Here is a 17,282-nt window from a genome sequence, read left to right as displayed (position 1 = left end):
ATATATATCAAACTGATAGGTTATACTGTTTGAAAAGTTACTCTAACTCTTTAGATTCTTATTTTAAAAAGTTTCTGTTTATTTGTTGAAATTTTGAATTGAATGTTTTCTTTTATCAATCCCATCAATTGTTTCAAAGAGTATTATAATTTTCTAAATATTGGGGAGCCCTTCCTTTTACGAATATGAAAGTTATTAAGTTATGAGCTGTTTTAGCGTTAGTTGAAAAATCTGCAGCATGTATTAATTACATATTACAAAATTACATGTATCAATTATTAATACCTATAATTTTACTTAAGTATAGAAATATATCTAATACAAAAATAATTATCAAATTGTATAAAATAATCAATTGAATCAGTTATTTCATTTTCTGCATTATCTTGTCAAATATTGTTAAAATGAAAGTTTTTTTTTATGATCACTGAATTATCTTCAAAAATAAGTTAAGTAATAAGAATTTTTGTTTAAATTTATTTGTTCATATTGTGTGATTTTTATCTCATTTTTTTTCTTCTTTTTTTTTTTTTTATGGGAAATCATACACTGAATTCTTTTTGAATTTGCTGGTGTGACTGGACTATTATAAAAATTTATTGGAAATAAATTGACATTACTGTTGGTGGTAGTGTTTTGCAACACTTTATGTGTATCTGTTTGTATTTCATATATAATGACTTAATCGAAATTCAAGATTAATAGTTGAAAAAAATGAAAAGGTTTTTTTTTTTTTATTGTTTAATATTCAGTCATTTATTTTTTTAAATCTAACTGTTGATTAATTTATTAGAATATTTAGCCTCTGATAATGTTTTGTAGAAAAATACATCATAAAACAGGGCTAAATTAAATAGGCAATGCTGAGATTGTTTAAAGCACATTTAGAAACATTTATTTACCAATTAAATTTTTTTTAACTCAAGTTTAAATGACTACCTAGTGCAGTTTAAGATGATTGAACTCTTAATAATATTTTAAAATAAGAACCATCTGAGTATTCTATACTTATGAAATTTTTAGATTTTAAAATTTTGCTGTTAATATAAAGAACACTATAATCATTCTTTGCATTTCCATTTATTTGTGCTCGTAGTTTTTTTTTTTTTTTTTGGATTACCTTATCAATTAAGACTGGGTATATTTTATACTGTAGCTGTTTAAGATAAGCATCCTATCTATAATCCTAATCTCCTTAACTAACTGGATCAATTTTTTGTCTCCCCCCTCCACAATAATGGCAAGCAATATATTATTTGTGTTCCTAGTGTAAATCCTATAAGTGACCTGTGATATCTTAATTTAAATTATTCTCTAGTCTATTAGGTTATATTAATGTACAAAAATATAAATATATTTATTTATGCTTATAAAATTGGATTTTAATGTAGATTTTCTTTTATATAAGAAAATAAATTTTTTTATTTTTATTTTTTTAAATTAAGTTAAATAAATTTATTCTTTGCTCACAAGTTATAACAATTATTTTTGATGTTCTCCTTACATATGCATTGATTTAATTTTTATTTTTCTCTGTAGTTAACACTAGATTGATTTATAAAACTACTAAAAAATGTCATATATTTTTTATTGTACTAAGCGTTTTTAAGTTTACTAAAAATTTTCTATTTTGTTGTTCTAGTATTGCTGTAAAACCAATAGATAATATTTCATAATGTGTTTGTACTTTTTTTATTTCTTGCCAAGATGTAACCTCCTTCAATTTTTTTATATTTTTTGCGGGACTAATTAAGTTGAAGAATTGTACCCTGTTTTGAAGTATCTCAGCAACAATATGCTAATTGATTTCGTTGATGTAGAAAGGTATACATTTTTTTCCAATGAAATTTATCATAAATTTTATCAAAGTGAGTTCTGAATCTATTCAATTCTTCTATATATATATCTCTATATGTAATATCTTCTATACTATTTTAAATTTTGATTAATTAATTTATTTCTGAAGTTTTTGTCTTGATTGGTTAGATATGAAAAAATTAATTAGGGTTTGATGAACATTTTAACAGGAGGAATACTTCCTCAAGCTTGAGTTCTGCAAGAAAGCAGGTATTTAACTGATTAATGCTAATTATAGAATGCGCTCTCTACATACTGTTATGCTTTCGAATGTTCTCTGTTTTGTAAATATTATGTAATTAAACCTAACATTATTTTTAGGCCTAGGAGCTTCACCTGATCCTTTACGGTTTTACTGCAAGTGTGGAAGTTCATTCAGTCGTAAAAATCGTTTCACGTATCATCTTCGCCAAGAATGCAGCAAAGTATTTCCTTGTAAAATATGTCATAAAACATATAAACAAAAGGAAAGTTTAAAAATACACATGATAAGCATTCATTATCAATGTGATGACTTAATTAGTCAATGAAATCCCTTGTGATGTATTGTGATCTAAATTTATTATTAAGAGAATTGACTGTATTCAAATAAATATTTTTCTTTTTACTTGTTTTCTTACTTTTGTTTTTGTAATGGTTCTTCCTTAAAACAAGGAAGTGATGAATAAATGTTTCAGGTATTTATTATTTTTTTATATTTAATACCTACGGTCCCATTATAGTTCAGCTATAAAAATCTGTGAGTGTTAAAAACATTTTCATTAGTATTTATAACTTGAGATATTGACTGGTGTACCATTTGTTGAAATGTGATTTATTTGCATTCTAAAGCCATTGAATGTCTCTATAATGAAATTATAATTTAATCAAGCAAATATTACTTTTAGGTAAAAAAGCGTCAACTGAACCAATAAGGTTCTTTTGCCAGTGTGGAAGATCATTCACTAAAAAATATATCACACCTATCATCTTCGTCATGAATGTAACAAAATATTTCAATGTAATATATGTGGTAAAGAATATAAACTTAAGAAAAATTTAAACATGCACATGATGAATGTTCATTAGAAATTTTTATGAACTAAATTTACTAAATATGTTTAAGGGGTATTTGATATCAACTTATTTTCAATAGAATTCATTATATTAAATTTTTTTTTCTCTATTTTGTTATATTATGTTTAATTAATTAAAGTTTCTTCTTTTAATCAAGTTAAAAGAAGTTTCAAACTATGCTTTGATTCATTCTATTTATTGTATTCTATGATTGTCATCCAATATTTGTTTTTCTGTTTATCATGTTACTTAATTTAAAATATCTCGTCACCATCTTAAAAATTGTTTTATGTAGCACCTTTGCCAAGAATGCAGTGAAGTATTCCCTTATAAAATATGCCAAAAAAAAGTATAAACAAAAAGAAAGTTTTAAAATGATAGTATTTATTATCAATATAATAACTTAATTAGTTAATTGAAATTCCTAATGGTGTATGATGATATAAATTTATTATTAGGAGTATTGATTGGATTTAAATAAATATTTTTTGTTTGGTAAAAGCTCTGCCTTAAAACAAACACATTTCAAACTATGCTTTTGATCCACAGTATTGAGTATGTTGATAGTATGGCAGCCACCACTTGTTGTTTATTATGTAGGTAGTATATTATGTTACTTGACTTCAAACTATGCATCTCCAAAGAAAAAATTATGTTAAAGAATCAGGACTCTCAATGAGTGTCTCTCAAGAATCCTTCTTGAGCATTGTTCAACTAATATGTATTTTATTTTAATTCATCATTTAATTATCTAAATATTTCTATTTTTATTAAAATATTACCAATTTAATTTAAACTATTTTTAGACAATGAATACAAAATTCCACCACTACAACAATTTAGTAACAAATGCGATTATAGTTACTCATCAGGACACCTAAAAACAACTTTGCTGCTTTTAAATTTCCCATTATTGTTACAATATGATGATTTACCTCCATTGTAAAATCATTAAATGTCTCTATGGTTGAATTATAATTTAAATAAACAAATATTATTTTTAGGTAAAACATCATCTACTCAACCAACAAGGTTCTTCTGCCAGTGTGGAAGATCATTTAATAAAAAAAAATATTATACCTATCATCTTCGTCATGAATGTAACAAGGTAACTGATCCAATTAGGATTTACTGCAAGTGTGGAAGTTCATTCAGTCGTAAAAATCGTTTTACCTACCATCTTCGTCATGAATGTAACAAAATATTTGAATGTAATATATGTGGTAAAAAATACAAACAAAAGCAAAATTTAGAAATGCACATCATAAGTGTGCATCATTAATATAATGACTCGATCAATTCAACCCCTTTATTCTATATTGTGGTACGAGTTAACTTAAAGTATTAATTGTATTGAAATACTCTGTTTTTTCTATTTTGTTTCATCACTTTTAATTAAATAAAGAATCTTCCTTAAGAAACAAAGGAATTTTAAACTCTACTTTTCATTTGTAGTATTAAGTATAATCATGAATGCTTTTTTAAGAATCTAGAACCTCAACCTATGTCGCATATGAAAATTCTTCATGGGTGTCGAACAAATATCTATTTCATTTTAATAAATCCTGTTTAAATTAAAATATTTCTATGATAATTTAAATAATTCTTAGTCTATTATTACATAATACCATCACCTCCCCATTTGAGTTACAAATGGGATTAATGCTACTTTGTTACTGGGAAACCAACAAAAGAAATTTGAAGATTTTTAAAAATGTGATTTTTTACCCCTTTACATTTGAACATCTTGGTGATGATAATTTATAGAATTGGAAAGAAATAGATGGATGAATACATATTTGATATAATGGAGAGGGTAAGCTGGCAGGAAAAGTGAAGCCAAAAAGGCCGGCCTTATGATGGAAGGAGGGCGTGCCAGAGAAGTAGGGGAAGGGTATGAGCCAATCACTGGCTGCCTTCTGTTTCAGTTTAGATTACAATGGCGGACATTCTTATTAAGTTCAACTTTAACTTAGCCTTTGTGGGCGTGGCCTTTTTGGCTTCACTTTTGCTTTGAAGGTGAGTAGGGTTATTCCACCCCTCTGGTTGCCAAAAACTACTGAAGTCATGAATATATGTTTCAGGTGTTTATTATTTTTGTGTTGCCTTACATTTTTGTATTAATTAATTTTCCTATTGACTTTTTGATAATATTTAATTCGTTCAATTTTGGTGCATTTATAATTTAAATAAACAAATATTATTTTTAGGTATACAAACTTCAGCTGAACCAATAAGAGTATTCTGCCAGTGTGGAAGATCGTTCACTCAAAAAAAACATTATACGTTTCATCTTCGTCACGAATGTAATAAAAAATTTCAATGTAATTTATGTGGTAAAGAATATAAACAAAAGCAAACTTTAAAAGTACACATTGCTAATGTACATTATTAATGTGATGAATCACTTAATTAATAAAGTCCCTTTATGTTTTATTGTGACATCAATTGATTTTCAAGAAAATTGATTGTATTTAAATATATACATTTTTATATTGTTTTTGTTATTTTCAATAGAATAAGATTTCTTCCTTTAGACAAGGAAACTTTAAACTTTTGATTCGTAATATGCCTTTTAATATTTGTTTTTTTTCGTTTATTATATTAATTAACTTAAAAATTTCCATCTTCTAAGAATAAATTTGGGTTTATAATATTTTATTTTGCGTTTGTTAGTTAATTAATAAAACTAACAAATTTAAAAAAAAAGCGATTTTTAACATTTTTTATTCCAACACTACGAAGATGAGAATTTATGAAAGTTGGAAAAAAATTAATAAATAAATATTAGATATCTGTTGCTAATGGTATTTATACATAATATATAGTTCTCTTAGAAGGTTTTCTCTTGAACCATGTTATAAATAAGTATCCATAATTTTAATTATATGAATTAATTCATTTGTAATAAATGGATATATTAAGTTAACAGGATAAAATAATTGTTAAAATGTATTGTAATACCATTAAATGTCCCTATGGTAAAATTCTAATTTAAGTTTACAAATATTATTTTTAGGTAAAATATCATCAACTGAACCAACGAGGATATTCTGCAAATGTGGAAGATCGTTCTCTCAAAAAAAGCATTATACCTTTCATCTTCGTCACGAATGTAACAAAATAATTCAATGTAATATTTGTGGTAAAAAATATAAACAAAAGGAAAATTTAAAAATACATTTGATAAATGTTCATTTTAAAAGTGATAACTTAATTAATTAAATATCTTCAGGGTGTATTTAGATATCAATTTATTTTCTACAGAATTTATTATATTTAAATACATTTTTTCTTTATTTGGTTTTATTATGTTTATTTAATTAAATTTTCTTCTTTTAAACTAAGGAATTTCAAACTAAGCTCTATGATATATTATTATTATAATTTAAATTATTTTTAGTTCATGAGTGCATGATACCATCACCACCACATTTAAGTAACAAATGTGATTATTGCTGTTTTTAGGACCCAAAAAAGATCTTTTACTTTTAATTTCCCCATTATGAATAAGTTTTTTATCTCTTGGTCTTCTTACTTTCCCGAGATTTGTGTTTACAGGATTCTATTTTGTAAAAATACTTCGGACTAATTAATAAAACTAAAATATTTCAAAAATGTGATTTATGTGTAGCGATACATGTCACTAGAATTTGGTGGTGACTATGATTTATGGGAATGAAATAAATAAATGAATGAAGAGATATTAGATAAATATCTGTTGCTATGGTTATTTATCTACAAGATTAAGATCTCCTAGGACAGAGATATTCCTCAAATGCATGTTATAAATGATCATACATGATTTGAATGTTATAAATTAATTCCTGTAATTTTACTCATTATCAAATATTTTCAGATAATGTAAATTAAAGTTTAAACTGTTGATTTTGATTAATAGAGATTAAACCACACCTTCAATTCTTTATTTTATATCAATAAAATTTTCTTGATTTTTCCATTCTTTTAATTTTAATAAAAGATAAAACAAATAATCTGATACATTTTATTTGAAAAAGTTCATGTCAAAATTTAATTTAAATTTCTATCTGAATTTTATAAACTTCTTTGTTAAAGATTTAGCTAGTGGATTGTCTTACAATTTCTTTTTTAATTAAAATACTAAATTGATAAAATTAAAAAAAAAAACTGATGAATTCATGAATAAATGTTTCAGGTATTTATTACTTTTGTGTTGCTATATTTTTTTTTTTTATTAATTAATTTTCTTCTTGTCGTTTATAAGACGTTTAATACCTTCGGTTCCATTTATAGTTCCACTATAAAAATCTGTGGACGTGTGAAAAACATTTTCATTAGCATTTATAACTTGAGATACACATACACAAGCTGGAGGTTCATATAAATGAAGATATTAAATGGGATTATATTTGTAAAAATGTGATTTATTTCCTTTCTAAAGCCATTGACTGTCTCTATGGTGAAATTCTAATGTAAGCAAACAAATATTATTTTTAGGTATACAAACTTCAACTGAACCAATAAAGGTATTCTGCCAATGTGAAAGATCATACTCTAAAAAAAAAACATTTTACATTTCATCTTCGTCATGAATGTAGTAAAATACTTCAATGTAATGTATGTGGTATAGAATATAAACTTAAGAAAAATTTAAACATGCACATGATGAATGTTCATTAGAAATTTTTATGAACTAAATTTACTAAATATGTTTAAGGGGTATTTGATATCAACTTATTTTCAATAGAATTCATTATATTAAATTTTTTTTTCTCTATTTTGTTATATTATGTTTAATTAATTAAAGTTTTTTCTTTTAAACAAGGCAATTTAAAACTATGCTTTTGATTCATACTATTAATTATATTCTATGAAGTCCATCCAATATATTTTTAGTTTATTATATTATTTAACTCAAGACCTCCCATCTCCTAAGAGTAAATTAAACTCAATAATCAGAAACCCTTGAACCAGTGTCTGCTCCGTAACTCGTTCATAGGTGTTGGTGGACTAATATATATTTCATTTTGGAAGATCGATGATTGACTGTGTGATAATAAAAGGAAGAAGATTGATCTTTGATCGCATCTAGATCATCTCCCTTTTATGTATTTCATTTATTTTGATTAAGCCTGAATTTGTGCTTAGTTAAAAAATATTTCTTTTTAAATTAATATATTACTACTTTAAATTGTTTTTAGTTCATGAGTGCATAATACCATCACCACATTTAAATAACAAATGTAATTATAGTTATTTTTTGGACAAAAAAAAGAACTTTGTTGTTTTTAACTTCTTTATTATAAATAAGTTTTTTGTCTCTTGACTTTTTTACTTTTCTGAGATTTGTGTTTATATGATTCTACTTTGTAAAAATACTTCTGGTTAATTAATAAACTAAAAGATTTCCAAAAATGTGATTTATAACACATGTCACTAGAATGTGGTGGTGACGAAGATTTATGTAAATGGAAATAGATAAATAAATGAAGAGATATTACATAAATATCTGTTGTTATGGTTGTTTATCTACAAGAGGTCTCCTAGGACAGAGGTGTTCTCCAAATTCATGTTATTAATAACCATACGTGATTTGAATGTTATAAATTAATTCCTATATGACCTATGTATATATTAAGTTTATATGATCAAAATTGTATATTGTATATATTGTAATAATTTGCAAATATTTACAGATTATTTAAATAAAACTTAAAACTATTGATTTTGATTAGTAGAGATTAAACCAGTCACTTGATTCTTTATTTTATACACACGAACCCTACTGTTTTTCCATTTACTTTTTATCTGATTATCCATTAACTTTTATCCTACTGTTTCCATTTACTTTTTATCTGATAAAAGTTTATTTGAAAAAGTTCATGTAAAAATTAAATTTAAATTGTTCTATAAATTTCTTTGTTAACAATTTAACTACAGATATTTGTCCTAATTGTTGTAAATTGACTACGGATTTAAAAAACTGATAAATTCATGAATAAATGTTTCAGCTTGTTTATTATTTTTGTATTGCTACATTTTTTTTTTTTTTATATTAATTAATTTTCTTGTTGTCGTTTTGAAAGCATTTAATACTTTCAGTTCTATTTATAGTTCTGCTATAAAAATCTGAGGAAGGGGTGAAGCCATTTTTATTAGTATTTATAACTTAATTAAGATATACACATAAATAGATAATAAATAAAGATATACACAATACATTAAGATATACATACATAAGATTGAGGTTCACATAAATGAGATTATTAACTGGGATAAAATTTTTTTAAAATGTGATTTATTTTCATTCTAAAGCCATTGAATGTCTCTATGGTAAAATACTGATTTAAACAAACAAATATTATTTTTAGGTAAAAACCCGTCAACTGAACCACTAAGGGTATTCTGCCAGTGTGGAAGATCGTTCTCTCAAAAAAAACATTATACGTTTCATCTTCGTCACGAATGTAATAAAATATTTCAATGTAATGTATGTGGTAAAAAATATAAACAAAAGGACACTTTAAAAATGCATATGCTAACCGTTCATTTTCAACGTTTTGATTTTAAGTAACTTATTAAATTAGTTCCTTAATACTATATGGTGATTTTAGTTATTATCAACAGAAATAATTGTATCTATTTAATTAAATATTACCACTTTTCAAATTGTTTTATTATTTTAAATTTATTAAATTGGTTGGTATAAATTAAATTATTACCTACATTTCTGATTTTTAGTGTTAAGACCTGTACTCCCCTTTTCTTGTTTTCTTATGGTAGCATGATAAATTAAATCACTGATTGTTTCGTTGTTCCTTATGTTACTTATCTATAAGTAAATTGTGCTCTTTTAGCATTCTAATAATTTTACTGTGAATAAGTTTATAAATTCAATGTTAATAATAGCAATTTAAGGACCATATGCTTGCTAAAACATTTGTTTGTTTTTTGTATTGATTCTTAAAAAATATGATATTAAATTGGAAGTTACTCACTTATGGCTAATTACCTTTTGATAATAAAAATAATCAAAATCTCAGCTAACTAGAAGTTGGATGCTAATAACACTAACCATCCTGGCATACAATTCTCCCTCCACTGAACATAATCTAAACAACTAAATCCTCATGGTAGGATTTTAGACAGTTCTCTCATTGACTTTTTCGATCCAAAGAATGCTTACTCGCTTAGCAATGATTACTTTTCTAGCGATTCATTCATTATCCATATCAAAGGGTCTTTTGCAGCTGAGAGAGTTGAGACATCGTCTTAGCAACCTTTTAACTGCTGGATTCAAACCCAGCCTAGGGGGATTGCCTTTTATTTTGTGGCAGTCCCACAGAATGAAATCATGACCCTCCCACCTTGGTTAGAGAATAGGTTGGTGCCACCTCTAGACAACCCCTTAGTATAACCATGCAGGGAGTAATAAAAAAATTATCTATCTCAACAACTTTACATTCATATTTTATTTGCCATTGTGTAGTAGTCTAAATTGTCCGGTTGACTTATCCTTCTTCAGTTCAAATATTGTTCTTCCCTTATATAATCTTTTTATATACACGTGGGTTTGATTCTCAGGACCACAGCTATTGGCAGTCTATGAGGAGAAGATGGTCGGGATTGCAGTCAGCAAAAAATACACAAATAAATAAAAATTGATATTCTAGTGTCAAAGTTTCAACTTGAATTTCAGGCCTTCATCAGGGATGCTCTGGTGGATTTTCTGTCTTGATTGAATTAATTAACTCTAGACAGAAATTCTACCGGTGCACCCCCGATGATGGCCTGAAATTCAGGTCGAAATGTTGGCACAAATAAATAAGTTTTAGTGTATTTATATATTTTTTGCTGATTGCAATCCCGATCATCTTCTCCTCATAAACTGACAATAGCTGTGGTCCTGAGAATCAAACCCACATGTATATAAAAAGATTATTTAAGGGAAGAACAATATTTAGAGGAAACTAAAACTTTGAATACAACATTATAAAGAAGGATAAGTCAACCAGACAATTTAGGCGACTACACAATGGCAAATAAAATATGGATGTAAAGTTGTTGAGATAGATAATTTTTTTTATTACTCCCTGCCTGGTCATACTAAGGGGGTTGTCTAGAGGTGGCACCAACCTATTCTCTAACCATGGTGGGAGGGTCATGGTTTCATTCTGTGGGACCGCCACATAATAAAAGTCAACCCCCCTAGGCTGAATTCGAATCCTGCAGTTACAAGGTTGCTAAGACGGTGTCTCAACTCCCTTGTCTACAACCCCTGACCATCTTCTCATATTAATCAATGGTCAACTATAAACAGCTCATTACTGTCATTGTAAGTGAGTAGCTTCTGAAATCAAGAAGGGTCAGTCCATCCTTTATGTATACATTCATTATGAAACTATTGAACTATTGTAACGTTTCTATTTATCTCATCCTATAGAATAGAGGTCTCCAAAATATGGCCCAGGTTTATTTTGATGATGTTGTAAAATTTATTAAAAATTAAAAAATTTTTAAATTTATGACATGGGTATGTTTGTATGATAATCTAGCCTAGGCTTTGGTCCTTTGGATCCAGTGTGGCCCTTGGGCTTAAATGTTTAGATACTATTCTAAAATTTTTCATTTTTTACGTATTTTTCTTTCCGGAAAAAATCATGGTATATTGATCGTTGAATAACTAAGGATAATTAATTTAATTACCTGATTTAGTGCTAAAACTATCCACAAATAAAAATATAAATTCATTTTTGAATTGTCACATATACACCAGACCTATACGTCATTATCACAAAGTTTTTCTATAATTAAAATATATATTGTGAAATTCAGAAGAGGGAATTAGATATGATGTCAGTATGTAAAAATTTTCAATAATAAAGCTATTTTTATTATTAATTTCTTTGCTGTCTTTTAATTTTCAGTTCCACACACTGGACAAAGGTTTTACTGTGATTGTGGAAAGCATTACAAATATAGAAAACATTTGGTGTACCATCAGAGACACCGGTGTGGAAAATGTTATGCATGTGCAGTTTGTTCGAAAGTGTATAAGTGTAAGATTAATTTGAGTTTCCACATGGAACGTCGCCATAACTTGTCCATTGTGTAATTCTGAACATAAAGTCTTTATATTCTTTGGGAAAAGATTATTACATTGTTGTATTTCAAAAAATTATAAGTTTATTTCGTTTTTCATTAAATTGTTTATTAAAATTGTTTGCTTATATGTATGACCTATTTCCATAATTAAGCCAAAGTATTAAGAGACTGATATTTTCAATAATTTAATCACAAGTTTATGATATTTATTTTAATTAATTTAACTACTCAATTTATACTATAATCGAATATATTCATAAAACCTGTACTAATTATGTTAAACATACTTAAGTATGTTAAAGTTGAATAATACATTTAATATTAGTGTGCTTATTATGGCTGACAGTGATCTCGATTTTAAGATGATATGGAATCTGCTAAAACTTTTCTATTTTTTAAAGGGAAGTAAAACTCATGGAGAAAGTTAGTATGAGATTTTCATCTCAAGTGATTATATATATATAACTACTATTTATTTATTAACGCTATGCCCCACTCAGCAGGGCTGTTGAGTTTAAAAACAGCAAGAAAGTGACAAAAAAAAAAACAGATGCCAGATGACAGTCCTGATGTAGCCCTGCAAAATAGAGCAAAACGAATTCTACATCTGTTTTTCTGTCACTCTCTTTCTGTTTTTAAATTCGACAGCCCGATGAAGCCCTGCAGAGTAGGGGAAACGTCGGAAAATAAATAGCTGTTAAATATTTTTTTTTGTCACCAACCATCTCCTTCAGCTCTATTGTTTTATTATTTCGTAGTAGTGTCATCATATTTATTTTTGGTTTTAAGTGAAATGAAATCCATCAAGCCCGAGCTCACAAAACTTGTTGAAAGAATATGGACAATGTTACTTTACCATGTTTATCAGATTATCATCGAGGGGACATTTTTGGAAAAAAGAGTAAAATTTTTCTATTTAAATTTATTTTTCATTCCAAAAACATATAACATATTTATATAATGTTCCAAAAAAAAAAATTTGAGTATCTAAATATAATTAATTTAGGCACGCGATTTAGTTATATGTAGTTTATGACTATAAATGAAAATATAAATTTATTTTTAAATTGTTATATAATTTCATTATCGAGAAGGTTTTCTAAAATGAAAACACAAGTTGCCAAATATAGCAAAATTAGGAGTGGCAATTAGATATGATGTCAGTAATTAACATTTTTCAAAAATAAAGGTGTTTCTTTTTTATTTTATTATTAATTTTCTTGCTGTATTTTAATTTTTAGTCGGAGACACCGGACAAAGGTTTTACTATAATTGAAGGAAATATAACAAATGTAGAAAACATTTAGTTTATCATCAAACATATCGGTGTGGAAAATGCTACGTATGTCCAATTGTTTAAAAACTATATAAGTGTAAAATTAGTTTGAGTTTCTTCATGAACCAAAGTGATAAATCTTCACTATATATTTTACATTTTGTGATTCTGAAACATGAAATGAAATGTTATTTTACAAAACATTATTTCATTTACATACATTACAGAAAATTATAAGTTGATTTTGCTGTTTCATTAAATTATTTGATTTAAATTGTTCCCTTATATCTATGATCTATTTCCGTCATTTTTTCATAATTAAACTAAAATATTAAAAGAGTGAGATTTTCAACAGATTAATCTTTTAGATTTTATGATATTATTTCAATGAATTTAAATAATCTCTTTGTTAAGTACCATAAAACTTAGGTGAAGTTTCTTATGCTAAGCAGTTTAGAATTCTCTTCTACTTTGTTTCTATTTTAAAAAGTTTTGTTCAACTTTTTTATAGCTCTATATTTAAATATTAATTAGTTTTTAACGCAGTACTGATAAGTCCTACCTGAGCTATATTTTTTAAAAGTTCTGATTGTAATATTTGTTTCTGAATCAGAAATTTAACCTGAAACCATTGATTGTTTCTATTATGAAATATTTATTTAATCAAACTAACATTATTTTTAGGCAAAACAACTTCAGCCGAAACAGCAAGATTTGTCTGCCAGTGTGGAAGATCATTTGCTCATAAATATCATTATACCTTTCACCTGCGTCATGAATGCAACAAAATATTTAAATGTACTTTATGTGGAAAAAAATATAAACAAAAGGATAGTTTAAAAATGCACATGATTAGCATTCATGGCTTGAATGTTGTGAATTAATTCAATATGAACAATGTTTTTTAGTTTTAACACTCATAAAACTTTAACATTATATTTTAATTCAATTATTTATTTATTTTTTCTAAATTGATTCAATGATTTTAAACTATTGCTTTTGATTAGTATATTTAAAACCTTTACTCTCTCTGTTTTTCATTATTTTTATAATTTAGTGATAACATAAAGTTGTTGCCAAGTTTTGAGTCTTTACTTGGCCATCAGTTGTAAATTATACTGTAAATTCTGTAACCATTTTTTGTCATGTTATTAGTTTAAACCATTAACATTTGTCCAATAATTGCTTTATTCCGTTATCACTGTGGATATTTAATTTTATTTGAAATGTATTAATTTGTCATATGAAATATAATAATTAAAAATTGCTTTAAAAAGCTATTCCAGGTAAATTTTATTATTTTGAATAATAAATTATAATATTCCAGTTAATGATCTTCCTCCATTGTACAAATCATTTACTGGAATTATTATTAATAGAGTTTTACAAATTTGTTAACCTTTTCTATTCTACTTTTTAAAATCATTTAGAGCGCATTGTGATCAAAAATTATTAAAGCTGGTAATTATTAATTTAAAATAATATTTGTTTTGTACTGAAAATAATAATTATTCTTATAAATTATTTATTATATGTTTTTATAAAAATATCAAGATTTGCAAAAATGTTGTCTAATTTTTAGTTTTACTATAAATTTCTTTTGTATCGTTTTCATAGTTTTAAAATATATTTCTTGAATATTTGTTTATGAAGATTGATTTATCTCTAAGTTCATTTATGAAGAACTTCATGTAACATAATCTTTTTTGTAGTTGCTGCCGATGGTCGATACTATTGCAAATGTGGACGTGTTTACAAGCAAAGAAGATTTCTGGTTTATCATCTCCGACATGAGTGTGGCCGAACATTTCAGTGTCATCTTTGTCCAAAGTTTTATCGCTGTCGCAACAATTTAAAAGTCCATTTGGTATCTTCTCATCATGAAGGAAAAGTTAATCCCTTTGATGAATCTGCTACATTGATTTTACCATCTGCTTCTGAGTAGATTACATTTAAATTTAGTATTTGAATGTTTAATGAGTCTTAATAATGATGTTTTAGTGTTATTTCGAATTGATGTAATTGAATATTTAAATGGACTACTGATTTTCTGTGATTTTTTAACATTTATTCAATTTTTTCTCCTTTCATCTTCTTTCCATAAAAAAAATATATATATATCAAGATTCCACAAAACCTATTCTTTATGGAAATAGATTATTCTATCAAAAGTGTTGGGAAGAGCTCTTAAGGTGTGTCAATTCTTAACAAAAAAAAAAAAAAGCATAACCCAGCTGTTAAGGATGATGAAAACAAGTTTTTGTGACAGTGACCTAATTATTTGTTTATGACAGTGACTTCTTATTGTTTTATAATTATTCTATTTTATTGTTAATTATTATTTAAAATTATCTTCATTCTATTGAATGTTTTCCAGGAGGTAAATGACATTTTTTCACGAACATGCGTAATCAATTCAATACTTTGAAAAATTTCTTTATTTTAAGAATTGTTTTACACTCATGTATCAGAACACTTTTCTTTTAATTTTTTTACAAATTGTTGATTCAATTGTTAAGTTTTTAGAAGTTTTGTAGATTGTTTTTATTAAATTTACAAACCACCATCATACATCATATTTCTTTATTTTGAATACTGACCTTAGAAATTAAACAGAAAATAAATCTTCTAATTATATTTATGGCATATATGCTTTATAAATCTACAGCAGATGAATAAGAAGGGACATGAGAATATATTGAATCAGTTCAAGATCTGAAGGAATTGAGGTAGAAAAATTTCTCTATACTCCAAAATCGTACCTTACCTTGAGTGTTTATACTCCTAAATAAGGGCCATTTTCATGTGGTTGGTCAACTTTCTTAGTTTAGTTGCATTAATATGGATAATCACGTTATGTTGGGCGGGTAACGCATCTGCTGGACGGCTAGAACTGATTGTTTCTATTGATAATTTAAAGTGAAAAGTTGGAAATTATTCTTGTTAAAGCTTAAAGTTTTAAAATTATTCTGTTGGACTTTTGAAATGGATTCTCTCATTTGTACCAAAAGAATTTAATCATAATTTTTTTTTTCTAATTTCTGTTTGTTATATTAGTAATAACAAAACAGAAATGAAACCTCTAGAAGATATCGCACTAGTATTTCTAAAGTGACACAACTCAAAATTCAAGACAACTGACAATGTGACACTCTTGCCTATGGAGGGGGAATAGCATTAAGGCAGCAAGAGTGACACAAGTGTCCTCTGGCGGACAAGCTCTGAAGCTAGGTTGATACAGTTTTGATGATTCATAAAGATATATTTACCAATTTCTTTCGTAGTCATAACTCAAAAACACCAATTTTTGAGTTGTGTCACTTTAGAAATACTAGTGCGATATATTCAGTTATGAATTCATTATCATATGAAATCTAATGAAATTTTTTTTTTTTTATGGGTACACAATTTTTTATTTCTTTCTTGATGATTATTCCCAGAAAATATGTAGGGGTACTAAATCATTCAAGTTTAGTTCGGAGCGTACATTTTAGGTTAGTATTTTAAAATCAATTTAACAGGACCACACTGAATCACCATATTAAAACAGGAAATAATACTTGTATAATAATAAATTTGTCTCAGTATATGTTCTGTTATGTATTAGATACATACGATATAAGCTGATTTTCAAACATTAACTATGTGGTTAGTTTATTGTAGTAATGTTGTTTCTATATTTTATGATTCCGGTTAGAGAATGCTTTTGCGTCGTTAATGCTAACAGTGAAGACATTTTTGAAAAAAAAAAAAAAAACCTTGTTACTTTAATATAATGAAATAGGTATTCTTTTTTTTTAAGGATACAAAATCAATTTTTCAGTTGTATAACCTTGGCCTAATCCAAGTCCTTAAATTCTTTTGTTATCCTTTAATTTTTTTTTTTAAAGTTTTTTCTAGTAAAATATCTAACATTAAACAATAAAAATAAAAGAAGCATCCTTCAAGATTGAAAACTTTTCAAAGAAGCTTATGAACAAGATATTTTCTTTACGGCAAAATATAT

At 26.3% G+C, this 17,282-nt stretch overlaps 1 long non-coding RNA gene across 1 annotated transcript; it reads left to right on the top strand.

Moving 5' to 3' along the window:
- Positions 1 to 40: 40 nt before the first annotated feature.
- On the top strand, positions 41 to 2,541 carry LOC106689403 (uncharacterized). Its single transcript, XR_001344437.3, has 3 exons — positions 41 to 1,824; positions 2,028 to 2,067; positions 2,179 to 2,541. It is a non-coding gene; the product is annotated as an uncharacterized lncRNA (long non-coding RNA).
- Positions 2,542 to 17,282: the final 14,741 nt, after the last annotated feature.

Source organism: Halyomorpha halys, unplaced genomic scaffold, assembly GCF_000696795.3.
Source record: "Halyomorpha halys isolate HHAL.00 unplaced genomic scaffold, Hhal_1.1 Scaffold1351.1, whole genome shotgun sequence".
Taxonomy (NCBI): Eukaryota; Metazoa; Arthropoda; class Insecta; order Hemiptera; family Pentatomidae; genus Halyomorpha; species Halyomorpha halys.
This window is presented reverse-complemented; position numbering and strand designations above follow the sequence as displayed.